At 38.6% G+C, this 14,440-nt stretch overlaps 1 protein-coding gene across 2 annotated transcripts in view; it reads right to left on the bottom strand.

Moving 5' to 3' along the window:
- The window catches only part of BASP1 (brain abundant membrane attached signal protein 1), an 84,940-nt gene extending 76,186 nt beyond the window's left edge, over positions 1-8,754 (bottom strand). The window contains exon 1 of one of the 2 annotated variants that reach the window (XM_039346761.1): positions 8,457-8,754. The gene's annotated coding sequence lies outside the window, so the exon portion shown is untranslated. Of the gene's footprint in view, positions 1-8,312; positions 8,335-8,456 lie in introns of those variants that run through there. The other variant, XM_039346764.1, reaches the window with a different exon arrangement.
- Between the last annotated feature and the right edge of the window lie 5,686 nt (positions 8,755-14,440).

The following is a 14,440-nucleotide window of genomic DNA, read 5'->3' on the forward strand; positions in this document are numbered from 1 at the left end:
TTATTTATTAAATTTATATGCTGCCCATCTCACCAGTAATTCTATTTTCTTAGAAATTAAACAAATCTCAAAAACTTTGAATAAACAATGTAACAAAAAATAAACAGCACCGAATTATTGATTGTATAATATTACTATACTTTTACTGTCAGAAGATTCTGAAAAAAAATAAAATAGGAAGAAATGCAACATATTGATTGCCTGGATTGGATTCATTTTCTATTTTTGGATGACTTTGAAGAATGAATAAAACAAATATATTTTTCCTGAAAGAAAGGATTTTTAAAAAAATTACAACATTGTTTGAACTGGGACAGTTTTCCTTTTTTCTTTTGTACTTTCCTTCATTCATTCTGCAAACCTATTCAGAGTAAGTTATTTTCAAATATTTAGATATAACTATTTAGAAAAAAAAGAAAATGCCAATATATGTGATACTAAGATACTGCAAAAAGAAAGGATATTCTTACAGTACATTCCATTCTCTATAGGTTTTTTTCCGTTGGTATACTACTTAATGCATGGGACCCTCTATTATATTGCATATGGTTTCTATTTTCAAGTCTCTGATGCTTTTAAGAATTTGTTCCTTGACTTCATTTACTGATGTTTAGCTGCAGTATGAATTGATTGACAAGCCAAAGGCCAACCAGTTCACACCCTTCAGCCCATTTCCCCCCAATTTATTTCCTGAATCAACTCAGCTATTTAATCTAAAACATTTGTCCTTCAACCCACCAAAAGGGTTGGTATTTGGGAGGAAGACATTTTCTCTAAGCTTGCCCCATTCTACCTACTTACTTTCCCACAAAATGGAAATCAAAGTAGAAAAAATACTAATACCTATAAAGTGTTTCTATGTGTGGGAGGAAGTATTGGGTTATAATTTTTTTTAATTATCTGACATAGATAACATATTGAAGTGCTGACAAGCAGTATTTTTTTCCTTAATGGAGATATTAAGGAGAGCTGGCATTTCCCTGAAGGATTACCTGACAAATAATTTTCAATTCTATGTGTTTTTTCATATTTCTTTTACTCTTTTTCTGTTAGCATTGTCCTTCTCCAATGCAATTTCTGTATGCTCTAACTGTGGTTGATTTATTAATCTATATAGTGGGTTTTAAAAAAAAATTCCATACCACTTGAAACTTTCTGGAAGGTTTTACCCTTACACACACCCCATATACACAAGCTGTTGTATAACGAAAGAAGTCATAATTTAATAACCATACCACCTTTGTTAAACAATGGGTGTGCATGTTTCTGTGATCAGTACTTTGTGAGATTAAGGATAATAATTTTCAAAACGTTTAGCTACAGGCCATACTTAGCATACATATTCCTCCTGTATATGATTGAGATAGCCTACTCTATATACTATATACCAGGTAAGTAGGGCATTTGTAATCCTACATATATGGAGAAATCTGATGAAGAGGAAATTGGGTTCATTCACCTTTTTATTAATCTAGTCAAAATTGCCTCAATCTTCATTGTCTGGAGAGAAAAAAACAAGAGGAAAATTTCTCATACCTTCCACAGCCTTTCATCAAGCATATGAATGCTGCTAGAGCCCTAGTAATTCAGAATTCTGGGAGTTGAAGTCCACAAGTCCTAAAAGGGCCAAGTTTGAAGACCCCTGTTTTAGTGCCTCTGCTCTAGACTAGGCATGTCACACCGCAGGCCCGCGGGCCAGATGCGTCAGGCCGAAACCGCACCCATCCCAGTGCTGGCAATGGGGAAGGTGTGATACGTTGCACGATGTCACGTGACATCACGAGTTTGACATGCTCTAGACTTTTATTTGAATACTATTATAAGCACATATTTCATCTCATATGTGTATCAAATATATGACAAAACCATTCGTTTCATTTGGCAGCATACTGTGTATGACCAAACTGTTTCTAGGAAAAATAACTCGCTTTGTGCTTGATCATACAATTTTGCTATCTAAATGAGGTCATCATTACATCATAGCACCATAGTAGCTTTCAGTCATGTCTGGCAACATCCTAACACATTAAAATTAAGGTGGGGGATCCCCAAATCTGCCAATCAAATTAAGGACCAGACTATATATTATATCTATGAAGACAAATCCACCAATCCTGTCCTGTAGAGTGTGTGTGTGTGTGTGTGTTTATTGCATAGAAAAGTATTATCATACTGCCAGATACAGTTCTTAATGTGAAGACTGGATACATGATCACATTGCCCTATGCAATAAGTAGTTATAAATGTTACAGAATAGGACCAGACATTGCAGAATGAAGAGCTGGTGTACATAGCACATATACTAAAACACTTGCAGCATATATGTATGATATAATAGTGATGGTAGGGGAAAATGAAAAAGGGGCCACAAATGGCATATAATGGCAAACTGAGGTATAGGTAAATTCCAGATTCTTAATTTTAATACATATCTTCAGAATGGAATTCAGAGTAATTCTATTATATTTGATTACAGTTTGAAATATTGATCAAGAAGGTCTGTTGTAAATTAAGTAACACAATAGTTATATTTTCAGTAAGCATTCAATCTGAGCGAGATAATGTATCAGTGATGGTGAACCTTTTAGAGACCAAGTGCCCAAGCTGCAACCTAAAACCCACTTATGTATTGTTGGGTGCCGGGTGGGCGTGGCCCATTGGGTGGGTGTGGCCCATTGGGTGGATGTGGCCCATTGGGTGGGCGTGGCTGCAGTGGTAATGGCAGACTGGGTGGGACTAAAAAGTTCAATCAATCAATTCCAACTTTGCAAGATCTTTTTTTTCCTGTGAGAAGTTGAAATTGATCGATTGACTGAACCTTTTTTTTTTTTGCACACAGCGGCAGAGGCCTAAAGCGAAAAGGTTTTATAAAACCCAGCTGAAGGCCTAGGATTGGGGCGACGGCATATGTGCCCATAGAGAGGGCTCTGCGTGCCACCTGTGGCACGCATGCCATAGGTTCGCCACCACGGGTTTAGGTAGACCTCGACTTACAACAGTTCATTTAGTGACCATTCAAAGTTACAATGGCACTGGTAAAGTGACTTATGACCATTTTTCACACCAACAACCACTGCAGCATCCCCATGGTCACATGATCAAAATTCAGATGCTTGACAACTGGTTCATATTTATGACGGGTTGCAGTGTCCTGGGGCTCATGTGATCCCCTTTTGTGGCCTTCTGACAAGCAAAATCAATGGGGAAGCCATATTCACTTTACAACCGGCTTACTAACTTAACAATTGCAATGATTCACTTAGCAACAGGGGCAAGAAAAGTTGTAAAATGGGGCAAAACTCATTGAACAAATGTTTCACTTAGCAACATCAATTTTGGGCTCAATTGTAGCCATAAGTCAAGGACTACCTATATTGCATTCTACGAAACTCTTTTGGGTCTGTGTGTTTTTGCTAAAGATGAGACAAAAGCTAACTGGGGATGGAGGAAGGACACATCATTTTGAAAACGGTTTTCTTTTAAGCTACATCACTTCCAGACATTTAATTCACTAATTAGGCCAAGACGTAGCAAAACAATAGTTGTACAATACTTTAAGAATATCAGTTAATCAACACTCCCTAGCCAGCAATCAAGAGTAGTACTAGGCCATAATCACAGTGGTGATCTCCAGAAGAAACCTCAAATTCAAACTAATCCCATAAATTATACATCTTCTAGCAGATAGACTTTTGCTTGAGCTATACAATATTCTGCTTGTGGTATGTTATAAATTTGAGAATTTCGAACTGTTTTTCTGGAATAAGAAAGGCAAAGAAGGAAGATGATGTACGGAGTAGAAAAAAAGCAAAGAAGCATAGAAATTCAGCTTTTTTTTACCTAAAATAAGACCCACTTCGCAGGATTTTATTTTCTCACTTTCAAAGCACATCATTTGCACAAATCTTCTTGAAAACATGTGAACTGGTATTTTCAAACAAAAAGCAAAAGCTTCCATTAAAAACTAAATTTTGCATTGATTGATAGGCAGAATTAAAGATTTACTACATAACAGACAAGCAATGAATCCTATCAAATATATTTAAAAAAAAGTCCCCCTCTTTTTTTTTTTTGAGAAGAGGCTTAGTGCCCAGATAATCTTCTCAAGTACATGCTATACTGAGAATTTGTTCCTTTAAACTCAGTGGTAATTTCTTCCAAGTAAAAACACATTATATCATACTTACCAGGAACTGTCTTCTAATGAAATTGGAAGCTACTTCTAAACAAACATGTTTAGCATTTAGATTACTGGCTGATTATTAATGACAAAGCAGCTTCATCAGATCATTTAATATTTTTATAAATATGTCACATGGAAGCAACACTACTAACTCTAAGAAATGTACCTCTGATTGCTGTATTACATATATGGATGTCAATCATTTACTTAAGAGACCTTGCAAAAAAGATAAAAAGAACTTAGAGTGTTAGAACAAAGTTCCATTTTGTATTGCAAATTTCAGCAAACACTCCAACAACTTCTACTTTTCTTATGAAATATGGTTTTCTAAGTATAAATACACCTACATAGAATGCTTAGTTAGTCAGCAACAATGACAGGAAAATAAAAGACCCATTATAAAATATGTTTTACTTGCAGTTTTCTAGGACAGCTTGACACTAATTTTTTTTTTACCATCTATTTATAACATATGTTTGAAGGGGCAAAGAGAGCAGACAAGACTATAAATATTATCTCAAACAGGACTTAAGCAATGTCAGATCACTTGAGCAAGTTCTTAAGAGTATTCATTTAGAATTTTCTCTGGGTTGCAAGAGCAGCAATGCTGCATGTGATAGATTTCCTCAGCAGTTAGTTTACTAACAAATTTCCTGAATTACTCAATCAGATGGTTTAACAACTTACCAGATACCAAAGCAGAGGGAAAAAGGAGTCAGTGTAGGCTGCAAAAATCTGAATAACCATTAGAGGGCAGCATAGAGATACAGAAAATTCTTGGGAGTTGTTTGCGGTAAGTATTATTTCAAGGTAGAAAATAGCCTTGAGTTCATCAATAAAACTATATAAACGACAGCTTGACTATTTATTCCATAATTTGGAAATACTCAGTAATAAACAGAGCCTGTATTAGAAAGTCTTATATAATAAAAATATTCTCCTTCCAAATTTCTAGTTTCTATTTTCTCTTCTCATATCTAAACCAAAGCTGCTACTTTGAATAGCCCCACTTCCAAGCCTCAGATATGTGGTTGTTTCTCAGAAGCTCTTGTCTAATAGTTAAGCAATTGCTAGCTAATTTAGTATGGCAAAATTATATATCTAACTGCTTTGTGTCTTTTTTGTAATTAAATGAATGCTGAACAACAGATTGAGACAACTGCTGTAGTTATTACAATGTATACAAATACTCCCATTTTTATACAATCTTATTTTATTTAGCAATTGGATACTTCCAACTGTGGCTTTTTAAATTTGTTGAAAAACTTGCCCATCTTTGGTAAAATATCCTCCTCACCCAGACTAAACCTGGGTGGAGTTCACACAGGTTCTGTCTCTATTTTAGAAAATCTGTGAATAAAGCGATAAATTGATTTTGAGGCCTATAGATGGAAGATACCCAATCACCATTCAAGATAGTATTTAATTGGCTGAATTATTATTGTTTCACTAGATTGATAGATAAGATAGACGAGGGACGGACAATACATACACTTGGGCCTACCTCTGGTTATTCACTTCTAATGTGGCAGTTTTGGGTAAGACAAATCTCTTAGTAGATCTTTATCTGAGAGAAGCTTGACAATTTAAGTTGGTTCACTGCTATCATTTCCTCTATTATAAATATGCCAGGCAACCAACATCTTCTGAGATGAGCTTGACCATTTGTATCCACCACCCACATAATAAGAAACATATAACCATATCAAAAATAAGGGAACCTTACAATCCTAAAGATCTACTTGACAAATGTAGAATGTTTCAGTTCTCTTAAATTGTTGAATCTAAACAAATGCTAATTGCACACATCTTACTGATTAGATTTTATCAATTGAAAAAAAGAATTTGTTCACTTCCAGAATCTGCTATAATAGCAACATTTTCACTAAACTCTGTCGATGCAGTTACTAAGCTTCACTAAAAAAAAACCAATTATCTTTATGTTCCTAACAAGTAGCCAGCTTTTATTACATGTTAATACGGAGGAGGAGCGGGGAAATGGTTATCATGCTCTCAATAAATGACTGAGAAAAACAACAGAAGCAATAAATTGAGTTTCAGGAGGAGATAGAGTAAAGGTGGGAGTCCGAATACCTTTATCCATTTCTGTCCTCACAGGAGGAAACCATTACAGAAAAGAAAGCATCCCTTTAAGGTGGAAAAATCTGAATAACGGTAGCAGCTTGAGCGTCTGCTATGGCAACAGCTTCTTCTAAGCATCATGAAATGTGGAATTTAATTGCATTACACACAGTGACAGTCCCTAATTGTTATCTTCCAAAGGATCAGCCTAATTAGTGCATTGCAACTATCCTTCTAATGTTTGCAGACAAGATGGCCAGCTTAGCAGATACTCGTTTGATGAGTAGAAAATGCAATGAAATGGTTGCCCCAGTTCTTAGCAGTTGCTTGAGAGCCATTTTGCATGGCATGAGTGAAAAATATACCACAGCCTACACCCACCATTTTCATTTATTTACCTTGGTTTTTCATTAATTTAAATGACAAAGATATCTTTTTTCCTGCCATAAAACTGTTGAGTTGTAATATAAACAGCCTTAACCATTCTATCATGAACAAGGATTTTCTTCTTCTAATATTAGATATAATTTAATCCATGTGGGATTGCACATTTCATGCTTAAACATTGGGTTTAAAGCCAATACAGTATTTGCCAAAGCAATTATTATTTCAGTGGGGTCTGCTAATGACCAGATTTCCTAAAATGCTGCCCTATAGATCTTGAGTGATTTATTCTCTCAAGATGCCAGTCTTTGTTCCAATAATTCTGATATGAGCCTGTCTAAGGATGGAACGACTTGTCTCATCTCTCTTCCACACCCTGCTCTCCTACGCATGCGCCACACGAAGACAAAGGAATAGGTAATTACAGAAGACTTTCATTCATTTCCCCTGCAGTACTGCAAAAGAGAAGCCAAGCTGGAGGGTTTTCTCACCTATCTACATGATGTGGCAGAAATCCTGTGCAAGCATGCACACCATTGAGGGCTCCTTTAAAAGCATCCCTCAATTAAATAGGGGTGGCTGGGTTTAACATTTCCAGGGTTACCATTTAAATGCACATCCTAAAAAGGCAGACCGCAAGGGTGGAGAAGGAAGGAAAACGGCAGGATTTAGCATTTGCAAGACACACAGATTTGCTGGGGGGGGGAGGTGGAGGAAGGGTCTTTCCTATGAATATTCATGGAGCGCGGAGCATCTGTGCAGTAATTCTGATCTTAATAAAGATGGATCTCCGCATTTTTTTTTAAAGCTCTTGTCTTGCGGCTTTTGTATTAACCAGGGTGGGGGATTAAAACTGTGGCAGCGTCTTTTTTTTTTTCCAAGTCACATCCGTGAGTACTAACAAAACCATAAGCTCTTTTCTTTAGGGACGTCAAAGCAAAAAAAAAAAAAAAACACCAAATCAACACATGCTGGAATGGTTAAAATTGGCAGATGTCCATTTACAAAGGAAGTATCATTACCTCCCTCCTCCCCACCCCGCCCGTCAGTTCTTCAGTAAAGATCTGCGCGGTTACTTTTTAAGGTTTGACCATCGGGCACTCCCAAAATGTTTTGGGAGTTTTCTGCAAAGCGTTCCACAGGTAATACTGTGAAAACCCTCTTTGGAAGCTCAAGCTGTGAGAATCGTTCGCAACGTCCGCTCAATAAGCTCTCCCTGCCTTTTCCCTCCCTTCTGTCCATCCCCCCCCAAAATCTTCTGCAGGGTCTTAACTCGGGATGAATGTCCCCCCCCCCTCCGCCGCCTTTCTCCTGCAAGGCGAGGGAATAGCTTGCTCAAATGCTTCCTTTAAAAGCCCTCCGCCCTGATCTTCCCACGCATTTCTCCATCGGGCGATCATATCCCGAGGATGTTTCACGTATAGCAGAGATTTCATTTCTCGACATCTTCCTGCTTGTCTCGCAAAAACCTCTCGTGACCGTTCCCTTTCGTAGTAAAAGCCGCCGTCCAGGCATGTGCGCTCCATAAGGCGACTCCCAAGAAACGATCAATTTCTTCCCCTTAGTTCTTCCCCACACACACACACACACACACACACACACCTCAAGCAGATGCTTAATCTTCAGCGCACACACACCAAGATGCACACGCATACAAATATACCTGCCCGAAATCGTTTCGAGAGAAGGGTGCCCCCCCCCAAAAAAAGCCCGACCGACTGGAGGAAAGAAATCAAATCAATTGGCCAGCGCGGCAAAATCAACCTCTCAGCACTCCGATGGCGACGAAAGAAGCGGCAAGCCTTACCTTCTTTGCCTCGGCTCCTCTGTCCCCTTTTGTGTGGGAGCTCGTGCGGGTGGGGTGGGGTGGGGTGGGGGGTCACAAAGAGAGAGGCCCGGCTAAGCCCTCGCGCCCACTGAACCGCCGGAGATCTCCCTCGCTCGGTTGCTGGGAGTGGAGTGGCTGGAGCTGGCTGATTGGAGCAACGCCGGCGCCGCCGCTACTGCCTCTGCATTTCTCTTCTCCCGCCCGCTTCTCTCTGTGACAGTCTGTGTGGGCAGTTCAAAAGCCACACATGCACGCGCGCGCACACACAACTCTCTCTCTCTCTCTCTCTCTCTCTCTCTCTCTCTCTCTCTCTCTCTCTCTCTCTCTCTCTTTCCCCACCCCCGGTTTACTGAGGGCTTTTTCTCCCCTTCCTCTTTTTTTTATAATTATTCTCCCTCCCCCACTCCACGCAAGCTCCTGCGCTGAAAGAGAAGCTCGCTCGGGCTCGCCTTTAGGGGGCGTCCTGAGCCCAGGTTTTTAGATACATCTATATATATCGGCAGCTCGGGCAACAAGCTTTTTAACGCACCTTCCAACCCACGTCTCCTCTTAGACAGGCAAAGCTAGGTTTAAAAAAAAACAAACAAACCTGGGCTTTGCCTCTCTTAAGAGGGGACGTGGTTTGGAAGGTGCGTTAAACGTAGCTTGTTGCCCGAGCTGCCAATGCCCCAGGAAAAGGGCTCTTAAGAGGTTGGGGGCGGCGGGACGGAATAAAATAGAATTCAGGATTTCTTCTGGCGGATTTCTCTATTTCTCACAAGGGTTTTTTTTTTTAAGTCTTCAGAGATAATTCGTGTTATTTTTTTCCCCCTCTCCCTCCCCATATTTTTTTGAGAGCCTCCTCATGATGCGCGAGCGAATTCCGGCAACCATCCTTGAGACTTGGAATGGGAGTGAAAGCGAGCGCGCGCTCGAGGGAGAGAGCAACACGCGGTCTGGTCTGCTTTCTCTGGAGGAGCGACAGCTCAAAGCCAGGATGAAGTATATATTATATGAAGCAGATATTTACAAATAAAAGAATAAAGACGGACCCCCCCCCCAAAAAAAGGTCGACGACGTCTTCGTGCTGGAAGGGGACGGTCGGGGCTCTCCGTTCACAAGCCGGCTGGCCCTCTCTTGCCATCTGAAAGGATTTAAGGCGTGCTCCGTCACGGAGCATCTTTGAGGCGTTGAAAGGCGCGCAGAGCTTCTTCGTAAAATCAAGCGGTTGCAAAGACAACGGAAAAGGTGGCGAACGAACACAGGGCGCTTGAAGTTTTGTGGTAGGATTCGTTGAAGTGGTGGCACGCTCCCGGGACTTGGAAGAGCCCGTCAGACACAACAACTCTCACGCGCTCTTTTCACCTTATTTCACAACCCAATAATAATAAGGCTTCCCTTATCTACAACCGTCTGGTTCCTTCCGGAAGAGAGGCAGAAGACCCATCAGTCATCTTAAGAACGAGCGCTGCATGTGTTTAGCACGAGGCTGCACGGCAAAGACGCTTCTTTGGTGGAGTTTTATTTGTGGTGCTGCGGCGCCCTCTGTTAGCTAAACTGTTGCACAGCGGCTTGTCTTTTATATGAATTATAAACAGTCGAAGTAGTTCTTTGAAGTGTGGCTCCTGTACTGTTATGGTGCTGTTATACGTTTTAAGTTATAAAAACTTACTCCAGCATATTATGAGATGAGAATAATATGCAAGCATATTTAATTAAAACTCGATACATTTGTATGCAGTGGGTTTAAGGATGCTGATTACAAATAATTGGATGATGTCCAGTAATCCTGATAATAGGAAGGATTTGCCTTGTTTTAATGCACTGTAAAGATAAAATGAGCTCAGGTTTGGATTTTTGTGTGCATTTTTATTTTTCCTGCACTACGTTAACATGTTCACAAATGTGCAAACAAATAGCAAGAGAGACTCAAGCAGGCTTTGTTTATTCAGTATGTTTACTTAAAAGACACCTTTGATGTGGCAATTTTCCTGCCATTTAGCATGTTCAAAAAAGACTGGGAAGGGAAAAAAGACTAAGCTGAATCAAATAGTTCATCTTGCATTCATAAACATATATTTACTCAAAATGTAGTCAATTTGCTAAACAAGCATGTAAAGCTTGAAGTGTTCGGCAAACCTTTACTGAAATTTCGGTAAACAGAAAAAGCTGGAAAACAAAGCTAAAATACATGGGACTGGAATACCTTCCAGAGGTTAGTAGTACAGAATCCAAGGCTGCAGCCACAGTGCATTGGTTCCCATAGCAACAAACATTTTTGGTCTCTTCTTCCAGTGCTTTTAAATTGCATCTAAATACAATAAAGAAAATACTTCCTGTTGTAGAGAAGCCAAAATAAATTATAGCCAAGAGAGGTCAGTTCAGTTTTCCTAGAGGAAAAATATGCAGAGTGTTCATATCTACAATTAGCATGATGGATAAGTATAGCAGTTCAGGCTAAGTGGATATCTAATAATCTCTTCTGTGGTGATGAGCCACTATTCTGAATAAATTAATAGAAACAATTTGTGAAATGGGAAGATTCTCATCCATATCTAACCTTGTACTTAGATAAATGTACCGTTTTTACTTTAAAATCCATCATGCCACACAAATTTCTTAATATTCACATGTACTTCATTAAGTCTCATCTGTTGGAAACGGGGCTGGGGGGGGGGCAGGGGGGAATTGTACTATAGATCTACTAATTGTTACAAAAACAAGAGGCAAAGCATGCATTCTCACTAACCTATCCCTGCCTAAGTTATTACAAGATCCCTAATATGTTTAGGGGCATATAAGCTACTTCTATGGAATATTGTATCCAGTACTGAAATTATTGTAATGAGGGCCTAGCCTATTAATTTATTAGCAAACTATTAAGAGACTTTTATAAGCGAGCCATGAATTTGCTTCAGCCAGACCTGGTCCATCTTTGCCAATGCTTTTGCTTGACATAGATAGTTAGAAAAAGCTGCTACTATAAACCTACACTGATATTTATCATAAGAAGTTAAAGAGGCTAACCACAAACATTTCTGTTATAGGAAGTGTTACTCTAGCTGGCCGACTGTGGCTTTGTAACTATGCTGAAGAATTTTGCAAGGGGGCCCATAACTGGAGCAAGAAAAGGTAACATAGCATTTTGCTTAAGCTGCAGTCCAAGCAAAGTCCAGAGGTAAAAAGTTCACCACTAACATGTTAAAAAACACACACAGAAGCCGTGTTAGATTTAAAAAAACATACAAAACAAGGATTTCCTTTATCTCTTTTTATTTTAGTTTTGGAAGTTTTGACTAGAGACATAAGACAGGATGAAAAAATATTAGGCTTGAAGATTAAAAAAGCTATGCTCAGAGAGCTTTTGCTGATGACTTGGTTTTGATTTTTATAAGACCCACGAAACATAATGGAATATGTAAGGAAAAAGATGGATGACTTTGGTGCTCTGGCTGGCTTTAAGAAATAAACAAAAAATGAAAGTGTTGGTTAAGAATGTGTATGGAATTAGGAGGAAACTAATGAGAGAGTAGTCTGGTTTTAAAGTGGAGAAAAAGATTAAATACCTTGGAGTTGCACTGACTAATACAATTTCGAAATTGCTTCAGAACAACTATGTGACTGGAATAATATTAAAAAGGACTTATTAAGGTGGGATAAATTACAATTCTCTTTGCTGGGAAGAATTTCTGTAATCAAGGTGAATATTTTACCTGATACATTGTTTTTGTTTCAGATGTAACCAAAGTTGGTAACAGGCATTCCATTCGCAATGGCAAAAAAATATTTCTAAATTTATATGGCAAGGGAAAAATGATAATTAGATATAGATTCTTGCAGGATGCTAAAGAGAGAGGAGGCTTGAAGCTAGCAGATTTAAAATTACATTTTGAAGTTTTCTGTTTGTTTTTGGATAAAGGAATGGATAACCTTGAAGAATAAGAGATTATGATTTGAGATTTGAATGACATACCTACTTGTATGTTGAAGTCAATGCAGATTTTAAGAATTATTTTATGAAGCGTGCCATCCAAAGAGTTTGGATTAAATACAAACAAGGTTTTTTCTAAAATATCTCTTTGGTTGTCACCTCAAGAAGCTTTTTTTTTTTTAGCAAAGCAATGATGCAATGCCAATTTGGTGGACCTATGGTGAGATATTATGTTTTATTCAAGGTGAAATTGAAAGAATTAGAGTTGGTAGGGCATATTTGCCATTAATTCACATATTTTACAATTAAATTTTTTTTTAACTTAAATATGAGAAGTCATGATTTTGAGTATGATTTGAAATTGCATTGTCAATGATGAACATATTAAGTTTTATAAATTGTTGAAATAGAATTTTCAAAATGGATATGCTAAGGGTTGTATGATCCAATGGGCAGAGAATTTTGGTTAGGAAACATGTGAAATAATGAGTTGAAATTTACACTAAATTATACTTTGAAAGAAAAAATTTATAAGATGATATATTGTTGGTATTTAACACCTGAGAAATTGTCAAAAATGTATAAAGGAGTTTCAAATGTATGTTGGTGGATGTGATAAAGCAAAGAAATATTGGGATCAGATTTCTATTTTAATACAGAAGATTCTTAAAATAAAAACAAAACTGAAAGTTTTCCTTTTAGGTTTGATGGTAAAGAATTGAAGGAAAATTTGGGACTTTATTATGAAATATGTTGACAGTAATAAGAATCCTATAATGCACAAAGATGGAAAAGCGCACTAATTCCCACAATGAAAAAGTAGATGGTGAAGGTGATGGAGTTGGCAGAAATGGCAAAACTGACTGCTTTAGTTAGAGAAGAATTTATCTAGTATTTTTTCTACTTTGAAACCGCTTCTGGAGTTTTTACTTGAAAAAACTTGAAAATCAAATAAAACTTTGATTTTAGGTTTTGATGAGTAGTATGATTTTGTTATTATAGAAATTACTTGAAATGTCATGCAATGTAAAGCAAAAAGCTGAGGTCCGGTTTTTTGTTGTTGTTTTTTTAATTACTACACTGAAAAGAGTCGGAAGTCACCATGTTTTCTCTCTTTGCAGTTGTCTCTTTCTTTTAGTTTTCTAACTTTTGCTTTTTCTGTATTTTTATAATGAAACTTAATCAAATTTATTTAAAACCTAGAGATAGAGATCTTAGCTAAATAAGTGCTTCCTCCATGGATATTATAGGACAGTGGTGGCGAACCTATGGTACGGGTGCCAGAGGTGGTACTTGGAGCCCTCTCTGTAGGCAAACATGCCATTGCCCCAGCCTTGCCTCCCCCCACGACCCCCTCCTCTCCAGCAGCCCCCCTGAAGGAGACTTGCCCTCGAGCGTGGCTCACACGGAGCAGCACAGCCAAGGACATGGCAGCCAGGCAGCATAGACAAGACTCTGCCCTCACACCCCATCATGCAGTTGATGCTGCAGGGTGTGGGCAGAGGGTTGGCCACCATAGTGCTGCTGGGTTGCCTGGGCAATCTGCGGCGGGCCCTGGAGGCAATGAGTGGTCCTGTGGACAGGCAGGGCAGGGGATGGGGCAGCAAACCGGGGGTGGGCAGGGGGGTGGAGCATGAGCGGGGCCAGTTTTCGGCACTAGGTCTCTAAAAGGTTCACCATCACTGTTATAGGATGTTAGCCTAAACTGCACTAATGTCATCTGATGTGCATATGGCCTTTATGGTATATAAAAAGCTTGTTGAATGCCCAAATCAGAGGTGTCTGATTTGGACTTGGGTTCCAAGTATACCTCTCTTTAATTATGCCCAGAAATAAACTGTTGACTCTCAGTTTTCCCCCTCAGAAATTGTGCCAGGTAAGATGAAGCTAGTGTGGAGCTGGGCCAGAAGCAAATTAGTGCTTATCGGGATTTGTTTGCTTCTACTTGTCTCTGACATACTGGTAACTATCTTCTAAAATTGCTTCAAAAACATGTAAGCATGAATAGCTTATAAAATTATTTTCTAAAAAAAATGTTATGGTGAGATTCATT

The sequence above is a fragment of the Crotalus tigris genome, unplaced genomic scaffold (genome assembly GCF_016545835.1).
Source record: "Crotalus tigris isolate CLP2741 ecotype Arizona unplaced genomic scaffold, ASM1654583v1 scf7180000018018.2415403412:4055106, whole genome shotgun sequence".
In the NCBI taxonomy this organism is placed as follows: Eukaryota; Metazoa; Chordata; class Lepidosauria; order Squamata; family Viperidae; genus Crotalus; species Crotalus tigris.